Here is a 9,426-nt window from a genome sequence, read left to right as displayed (position 1 = left end):
TTCCACTCTCCATCCTGTAATTGTATTGTCATCTTCATAATACATTATCCCAGTTATTTATTTTTGCTCTTCATCCCCCACCAGAATGTTAGCTCCATGAGAGCAGGGATATCTGTTTTGTTTACTGCTGTGTCCCCAGCACCTAGAATAGAGCCTGCCAGTCAGTAGATATTTAATACATACTTGTGGAAAGCACATGTTTGTGGCCAGTTCCTTCAAAGTTACAAGAATTTTTCAGCCCACCGTCCCTCCCCCCATCTGGGTGGAGTCTGGAAATCCCCCCTTTCCGGGGAACCCCTTAATGTGGTAGTGTTTTCCCTGGGGCAAAACTCCATGCTAACTGCTTTAATGCATTAAACTCATTTAATCCTCACAGGAACCCAATGGCGTGGGTACTCTCGTATGGTTTCCATTTCATAGATGAGGAAATTGAGGTATGGAGAAGTCTAGTCATTTGCCCAAGACTAGTAAGAGGGGGAGGCAGTGAAATGGAGCACTAAGCTGTCTGGGAAGGGGTGATGTGGCCCCGGGTAGCTGGGGGCGTGAGCGACTTGTTTCCGGTTGGGAGGGAGAGAAGAATAGGCATTCTTCTCCCTCCTCCCAAGTGTTGGAGGAAGGCTGGCTGAGCCTATGCTCTACCTCAGACTAGGGGGGACCCCCCACCGTCAATCTCACCCCACATAAGGCCCATACAGAAAATGAAAGTAGTCCGGGGGAGAGCAGAGAGGGAGGCCCAAAGGACATGGGAGCCAGCGGTCCGGGAGAGCTTCCTGGAAAAAGATGCACTCCTGGAGTGGGGTGACGGGTGGTCGGATAGAGGCACGGGCTGAGGCAAGAGCAGAGCTGGGGGTGCGGGGGCCGGGTGGGGTTGGGATCCTTCCCCAGGCGATGATGAAAGCTGCGGTAGCTATTGCACCGGCTGGACCCGCGCGTGCTGATAAGGCCCTGTTAGGGGGGGGGCGAGTAGGCAGGGCCGCGCCCCCTCCAGGCTGAGCGGCTCGGCCCCGCCCCGCCTCAGGCCCCGCCTCTCCCCCACTTGGCCACGCCCCCGCCGGCTGAGGCACTCGGTGGTAGGCAGGCGCTACGTGGGCGGGGCCAGAGTTGTCCAGCCCCTCGGGTCGTTCATTCCCTTCTTTAGGCTGCGCGAGGCAAACTCGGGTGGGCGAGAGAGGAGCGTGGCTTAGCAAGGCCCCGCCTCTCGTCCGGCTCGCGTTCGAGACTCTCGGACCTGGTCAGCCTCGGGAAGCAGGGCTGGTAGGCGGGGCCATGTTCAGCCCCGCCCCCTCTGGCTGAGTCTGGCTCGCGGTCGAACAGGGGCGGGCTCCGCGTGGCCCCGCCCAGGACCGGCCCCGCCCCTGTCGTGGCCGCCCTCCCCCGCCGGGCTCTGCTAGCACAGCCGGTTCCTCTTTACATAACGGCGCGGGGCGGAATGGGCTCGGGCCACCGCCTCCGCCCGGCCGCCCGCCTGGACTATCGCGGCCCGCGCTGGCAACGGTGGCGGCAGCAGCAAAGTTTCCCCGGCGGCGGCCCGGGGGCGCATCCTCCCGCAACTGTCAAGCACTGGCGGCGGAAATGATGAGACGCTGGCCATTTTCCGAGCCCGGGTTTCCTGCCTGAGCCCCGCTCGAGCGAGCCGCGAGCCAGGAGCCGGCGCGCGGGAGAGAACGTGCCCGGGGCGGGGGCCCGCCCGCCCCCTCGTGATTTCGAGGGGTCAGGGGCGCGCGACGCCATGGGCCGGCCGGGCCCGGACCCCCTCTCTCTCAGGTAAGCCCGCCTCTCCAGCGCTCTCGTCTTGGGGAAGGGAGGGCTTTATTGGGGGAGTAGGAGGCCCATGTACAGTCTGTCCAGTGTCTGCGCACTCACAGCAGCCTAAAATACTGTCCTGCAGCTAACTCGCATGGAGGTGTTCCGGGGTGACCCTTCTCCAGCTTGTTTCACCCTCCCGGCGACACCCCCACCCACCCACACACGTGTTGGGGATGTAATGGGGGTAGCCGAGGGGGTGACGGAGGTGCTGAGAGAGGGTATGGCTAACACCCCAGTCCACCTCTTAAGGTAGCCCAGCCCGTCGAGGGCAGCATTCCCGCTCAACTTGTGCCTGGTGAGGAAGGGTCGGGGGTCACCGTTTGCGACCTTGAAAGTGAAAGTAGTCAAACTGAGGCTGTGAGAATGGAAGAGCCCTCCAGCGCAGCCAACCTCTCCTCTCTCCCAGGCCAGGCCATAAGGCTACCAGGGTAGCACCCCGATTTTGGAAGCCCCTCTTCCCCACTCCTTGCATTGTGGGGGTGATTGGGGTCAAGTACCCCCATGCCACTGAGTTTAGAGGTTCACAAGGGTTAGAAAGTCCCAGACCCAGGTCTCTTTGGTCTAGGACCCTCACAACCAGGACCTGGGGCTCCCGAGGCTTCTGAGGAATCCTCCCACCAAAAAAAAAAAAGGGGGGGTGTAGGGCCTGCATTGGACTGATAGATCAGCAGAGCTGGGAGGGTATCTCAGAGGCCTTCAATGCCCCGTGAAGAAATCCCCTTCCTCCCTTTGGCCACTGGGGCTTTTGGAATGATGGGGACTACATTTGAGGAACTGTATTTGCCTGTCCGGCTTCTTTATTTCTTTAGTTTCCTCATTCTCCTGTTTCTCTTCCCCATTCCCGGGGCCACTATGATGTAGGTGAGGAGGTCACTGCTTGCAGCTGGGGGCCTCCAGGGAGGGACATGGCCAGGCGGCCCTGGTGGGAGGAAGTGAAATTGGGGTGCGGGCAGGGGCTTCAGGGGAGAGGGCCTGGCAATGCAGTGTCTGCAGGGCCAAGGTCCAGCTTTGGGGGCAGGAGGGCTGAGATCTGATCCGCACCCCGCTTGCTTTGGAGGTGAGCATCCCCTGACACCTACCAGCTGCCAGGCTCAGACGGACCACCAGCCCATTCTGCATTCCCACTTGTAGTCCAGCCACAGGGCCCTGCCAGGGCAGTGGGCGCAGGAGTCTCCAGGTTGTGGGTGCGAGTTGTGTCTGGATTTACCATCACTGACCTGGCTGCCAGAGCGGAAACAGCTCTGTAGGCTCCTGGGACCTCTGGGGGCTGGAATCCAGCCCTAATTGGGGGAGAGCAGGCAGAAGCCGCCTGGGCTGCCTGGGGGTCAGCGGATGAGAGGCCAGGGCCTGTTGGGGAAATTGGAAGGGTTTTTAATACACGTTTTCTGAGCCTTTTCCCACAACCCCCCCTCTGGGAGGGAAAATCCTTCTGAGCCAAAGGGTGAACATTCCTAGAACTTGTTGGAGTCCCTGTGGGCTCCAGAGGCCGAGGCTAGGCTGGGAAGGGGCTGGACTGAGGTGTTTACTGCTGGGGTCCGAGAACCTTCAGGGGCTCAGCAGTGGCCGAGGAGCATCCTGGAGGCTTAGATTCAAATCTCTCTCTGCCTCTTTCCAACTGAGGAGGGGGGGCAGGTGACACTCGTGAGCCTCAGCTTCCCATTATGTTAAATGGGGTAATAACAGGTTTGTGGTAGAGACTTAATGAGCCAGTGTATGAGAAGCATCTGCTGCCTGGCAGAGAAAGGGTTCAATTATAGGTGGAGGTGGTGATTTTATCACGGCCATCATTAGTGTTACTGGCTATGGAAGCTCCGAGGTTTCCTGAATCTTGGGGAAAAGAATTCTGAAGACCCAGGCAGGAGGAGCAGATGGTGCTTCCTGGTTATGAGACCTTGCTTAAGCACCCCAGCCTCAGTTTTCTCACCTGTCAAATGGGAATGTACCTATTTCTTAGGGTCTTTGGAGCCATAAATGAGTGAATTCACCTGATTACAATGGTGTGATCAGGAGGAGGAATAATAACAGTGTGAGGTTGTCCTTACACTGTTTGTCATGATGTTAGCTCTGCTTGTTTTCCTACCAGGTTCTCCTGCTCCCCACTTTTCTGAACCCTGGGCATGAGCCTTCTCTGATAGGACTTTCTAATACAAATCAGATTCTGGAGAGCCACTCCAGATATGGCAGTTGCCTGGGCCCAGCAGGTGCTGGGCAGGTAGCTCTGCAGTAGTTCAGTCTGTGGGGCCCTTTGGATGGCTGGGTCCAGCTGTGCCACCCCGGAACACCCTCCATCTCCTGCGTGGAACTTCTCCTTGAGCAGAGGGGGGTGGGGCTGGAGGCACTCCCGCTGCCAGTCCTAAACCCCCACTCACTTTGAGTGGCAGACACAGGGCATATAAAGCACTTAGTGCTGGGCCTGGCACTCAATAGATATTATTATTATTGTTATTGTTATTACTAACTGAGAGGCCTTTCCTGTTAATTTCCTACTTCTCCCTGGTAGCAGCGTGGACTTTGAAGCCGAATATGGGCTCTGCTAGCTTGTAGCTGTGAGGCCTTGGGCAAGTTACCTAACTTGTCTGGGCTTCACTTGCCCATAGGGAGCCAAGAATCGCTGCCTCTCCAAGGTGTATGAGCTTGTATATGAGCTCATGTTCCAGTGTATGAGCTTGGCACAGAGTGTTGGGTGTAATTTCGACGGCTGTGTGACCTTGGGCATGTCCCTTAACCTCTCTGAGCCACGGGTTTCCTCATCTAGGACATGAGAGTACAACTGACTACACAATAAGAGGCATGCACATGCCTGGCACAGTCAGTGATCAGTAAGTGGGAGCTACTGCTATTAATGCCCAAGAGGGGGTTGGCACTGAATTGCCAGGTTTCCAGGGAAAAGAATCCCTAGCGGGCCCTGGTTGTTCAGTATTTGGGACTGGGTGGGGCAGGAAGCTGCTTCCAACTGGCAGACAGGAGAAGCCGCCTCGCAGAGTCCAAAGGTGTAATGCAAGTTGCTCGTTCCCAGCCAGACCCTGTTCCCAGCTGCCTGTCCTCCCCGAGGAAACTGAGGCGGGCAGGCTGCCCAGGGGAAGTGACTCAGCTGGGGTCACTAGCTGAGTCAGGTCTAATTGGACCCAGGAGCCCTGTGCCCCAGCTCCCTGGCTTTTGGGGGCCTGGGGGCCCTTGGGGACTAGGCAGGTCCAAAGGCCACAGCTGGATACTGCTTGTTTAGGCCCTGAAGCCTGGGTGACCAGCTCTCCTTGGTCAGGGCTCCAGGGTCCCACTGGCCAGCGTCCTTCCTCCCGGCAGGGCAAGGGGCACTTCCCCGGGAGAGAGAGCAGGTCCTCCTGGCGTCCCTTGGCCCGCCCAGGCCGGAAACCCGGCAGCTGAGCAGATGGCTGGAAGATTTTTCCTCCCACGCCACCCTGTCAGGGGTCGGCGATGGGGGCTGGGCCACAGGCTTCCTTGTGAGCTGCCCGGGAGCCTCTGGGGGCCTGCCCGGATGTGGGCCCCCACCCTGGCTGGCCAGGGGGAGCCTGCCACTGCCCCATTTGTCCCCAGGGAGGCCTGGGAGGGAGGAAGTTTGTGCCCGGCTCACCGGGAGCTGACTCACAGGGCGCCTGACGGTGGTGGGAGGGGGTGTGTGGTGGGGGGGAGACTGGCCTTGGGGGACCAGGGGACTGGAAATGCGATTGGGGGAGGTGGACATAGAGGACTGGCAAGGAATCTGGTCTTTGAATTCTAGTTCACAGGAAGGCCCCAGAGAGGATGATGAATGTGGGGAGAGGCAGAGGAGTGGGTGGGTTTTGAGGGTACCACTGATTGGGGTGGGGAGCTTGTTGAGATGCTTCCCCTTGTTAGGGTCCCACCCTTCTCCCCTCCAGCTGGGGCAGTTAACAGGCAGGAGTCACATGCTGGGACTGGGAGGCGGTGGGGTTTGGAAAGGACTGCCCATTCTTGGGGGGATGGTCCCTGTTTTTCCCCACCTCCCCAAGCCTAGCTGGGGTCCGGAGTGTCAGACTGGGGGTAGAGGCAGAGGAAGCAAAGGACATTTCCTGTCTGGCAGACTGTACTGGGCTGATAAATGTCCCTGAGCACTAGGTGACCCAAGAGAGTGCATCAGGGCTGGCAGCCAAGGGCCTGGGCAGACCCCACCTCAGCCTCCCTGGGGCCCCAGAACTTTTGTTCCCTACTTCCAAGATACTTTTCCATAGCCTTGCCAGCTTGAATGCTGTGAAAGGGTAGCAGGACGTCTGCCAGGAAGTGTGTGGGAATCCCCCAACTCTTTAGGGCTCCTTGGCAGAGGGTCTGGGCTCCTGTAGAAAGTGCTGTGGGTGGGAAAGACAGAAATGCTCCGTGTGGCCTGGAGTCAACCTGGAGGCCTCCCTGGAGGAGGTGTCTCAGATGGTTTGAGACTTCCTGCCCAAGCATCTGTGAGCTGGGGCCAGTGGTGCTGTGTACCTAGGGCAGTGGTCGGCAAACTGCGGCTCGCGAGCTACATGCGGCTCTTTTGCCCCTTGAGTGTGGCTCTTCCACAAAATACCAAGTGCGGGCGTGCAGGTACCGTGCGATTGAAACTTCGTGGCCCATGCGCAGAAGTCGGTTTTCGGCTCTCAAAAGAAATTTCAATCGTTGTACTGTTGATATTTGGCTCTGTTGACTAATGAGTTTGCCGACCACTGACCTAGGGGACAGTAGAGGCTAAGACTGGCTCATTTTAACTTCATTTACCACAATTTAAAATATCCTCCTCAAGCCTTGGCAGGTGGAATTCCCACAGTGGGGAAGGGCCTTCTCTGCACCTGGGCCTGATAATTAAAAGGGAAGTGTTAGCTTGCTGAGATTACATTACTCAGGCTGATTGGATGGAGGAGAGTCTGAGAGCCCCGATCTCTGGGGTCATGGGCCTCACAACTCAGAGCCAGGATTCCCAGCTGTTTAAGAGCCTGATATCTCCCTGACTTGGTAGAGGCTTTAGGGTTCCTTAGCATGGAGATGCCTGAACAGGGGACACCAGACAACAGGCTAAGACTTCAGCCAGTGGACATGGTTGTTCTGAACTTGAGGTCCTGGAGGCAGACCCATCCCTATCCTGACCCGAGGATGGCCATGGACGAAGCTGTCATCATCTCCATGTGTTGGCTGTGGGGATTTGAGGGAATCCTGGAGCCCTCCCCCACAACTGGGAACTCACTGTCTTAGAAGAGTAGGCTGAGCAGGTGTGTGGGGGACCCCTGTGTGGAAACTGTTCATCCCTCTGGCTGTCCAGGCTCCCAGATGCTCATGGGAACTTCCAGGTGATTAATAATTGCTTTTTGCCCCTGATCCCAGGGTTGGCATGATCTAATCAGTTGCTCATCCTCCATGCCTGGCACATAGTAAGTGCGCAATAAACAGCTACCACCTGGGCTGAGGCCCAAGAAGGAGACCACCTTCCTGTGGCCTGGCCACCCACAGGGCCAGGAAACCTCCCCAGCACCACCCCCTCCCTGGTTCAGGCCACAGCTGAGTGCTCCAGCTGGCCATTTCCTGACTGGAGCAGCCGCTTCTCCCCTGAGAAGGCCTTTTGTTCAGTTCCCGTGATGCCCCCTGCCCAGCCCAGCCCAGCAGGCCAGACTCTCCCTGTGGCTTCTCGTGGCAGGCAGGCCTGGCCTTCTCTGGAGCTGCCACCTTTATTTTCTAACAATAATAGTAATAAAATGGTAACAGCCACTTGTTTCTTGAGCCCTGTGCCAAGCACCCCACAGACTTCAGTCCCTAGAATACTCCTAGCGAATGCCAAGAGAACACCAGCCCATTTTACAGATGGGGACACTGAAGCTCAGAAAGGGAAGCCCCTCTTCTGCATCACCCGGCGAGGAGGTGACCTCAGATTTGAATGGTAGCTCCACCACGGAGAGGTCATCTGGAGGTGGGGGGCAGTCTCGATGGGTTTTCCAGAGCCCCACTGCCTTTTCTATCAGTCCTTCTGGGTCAAGAGGATGACTCTAGAGCAGGGGTGGGCAAACTTTTTGACTCGAGGGCCACAATGGGTTCAGGCCAGGAGGGGAGGGCAGTTGGGGGTGATCAGGCTGGTGGGGGGGGGGCAGTTGGGGGAGAGCAGGCTGGCAGTTGGGGCAATCCGGAGGGCCGGAACAAAAGCATGGATGGAGTGTTTGTGTGAACTAATATAAATTCAAAGTAAAGGAGCGGAGGGGAGAGCAAGAGAACTGGATAGAACAGCCGGATCCGGCTCGCGGGCCGTAGTTTGCCCACGGCTGCTCTAGAGTGTGGTTTGGCAGCCCATCTCAACCACAGGGGTTCATTAATTCATACAGCTGGTATTTCTAGAGTACCTGCTCTAGCCAGGCCCTGGGAGTGGGCAGGAATGGGAGGGCCTCTCAGTCCACTGTGCGCATAGCTCTGGGTTCTAATCCCAGCTCTGCCCCTCACTCCCTGTGACCCCGGCAAGCCACTCCTCTAACACCTCGTTTTCTCAACTATAAAATGGGCATAATGTTAGGACTCCCCCTCCAAAGGGGAATAAACAAGTGATAAATGCAAAGTGTTTGGAATAGAACAGGACACATAGACAGCATGAACTAGTACACTTTTTAAAATAAAAAATTATCTATACTAATAAAAGGGTAATATGCTAATTAGACTGGGAGACCTTCTGGACAAAGCCATGGTGGCAGGGCTGAGGCAGAGGCAGTTAGGGGCGATCAGGCCAGGAGGGGAGGGCAGTTGGGGGTGATCAGGCTGGTCGGGGGGGGCAGTTGGGGGAGAGCAGGCTGGCAGTTGGGGCAATCAGGCTGGTGGGGGGGGCAGTTAGGGGCAAGCAGGCCGGCAGGGGGGGCAATTGGGGCAAGCAGGCCAGCATAGGGGGCAGTTGGGGGCGATCAGGCAGGCAGGCAGGCAGGTGACTGGTTAGGAGCCAGCGGTCCCGGATTGCAAGAGGGATGTCCAACTGCTGGTTTAGGCCCAATCCCACAGGTATCGGGCCTAAACTGGCAGTCAGACATCCCCCGAGGGGTCCCAGATTGGAAAGGGTGCAGGCTGGGCTGAGGGACAACCCCCCACCCCCGCACGAATTTTGTGCACCGGGTCACTAGTGCATGCGTGCGTGCGTGTGTGTGTACATGTGTACACTGAGTGGCCAGATTATTATGATCTCTGTGTTGTTTCTCCATCTATAAAATGGGAGCAGTTATTGGCCCTACCTCCAAGTATTGTCATGAAGCTTGGGAGAGTTAATGTTTTGCAAGGGTAGTTAGAAAAATGTGTGAGGTATAGCAAGGGCTCAGTACACGTCACTCTTATGGAGAAATTGGAATGGGGGCCATGGCCTGCCATCGCCTGGGCAGGAACACAGCTTGGAGTGGACACAACTGCAGGGTTTGGCCTGGGGTGAACAGGGACAGGCGTTCCAGGCAAAGGGACAGGCAGACAGGCCCAGGGTTCATGGGAGGATTGGGCCATTGGTGGGTGCTGGCCGCCATGTGTCTACCAGAAGAGCCAGAGGTTGCCAATTCAGCTGAACTTTTGTATTCATTCAACAGGCATTTATTGAGCTCCTGCCATATGCTAGGAATTGGGCATAGAATGGGGAGCTCCTGGCCTCACTGAGCTCGGTTTGGTGAGCTAATT

The 9,426-nt window shown here is 57.1% G+C and overlaps 1 protein-coding gene across 8 annotated transcripts in view; it reads left to right on the top strand.

Annotated features, from left to right (window-relative positions):
- The first annotated feature begins 1,370 nt into the window (after positions 1-1,370).
- SH2B3 (SH2B adaptor protein 3) overlaps positions 1,371-9,426 on the top strand; it is a 38,933-nt gene continuing 30,877 nt past the window's right edge. For 5 of the 8 annotated variants that reach the window (XR_013959569.1, XR_013959570.1, XM_080650598.1 and 2 more), the window contains exon 1: positions 1,628-1,764. The gene's annotated coding sequence lies outside the window, so the exon portion shown is untranslated. Of the gene's footprint in view, positions 1,765-9,426 lie in introns of all 8 variants that reach the window. The other 3 variants (XR_013959568.1, XR_013959571.1, XM_080650599.1) reach the window with 3 other exon arrangements.

This window comes from Plecotus auritus, assembly GCF_963455305.1.
Source record: "Plecotus auritus genome assembly, chromosome: 13".
NCBI lineage: Eukaryota > Metazoa > Chordata > Mammalia > Chiroptera > Vespertilionidae > Plecotus > Plecotus auritus.
This window is presented reverse-complemented; position numbering and strand designations above follow the sequence as displayed.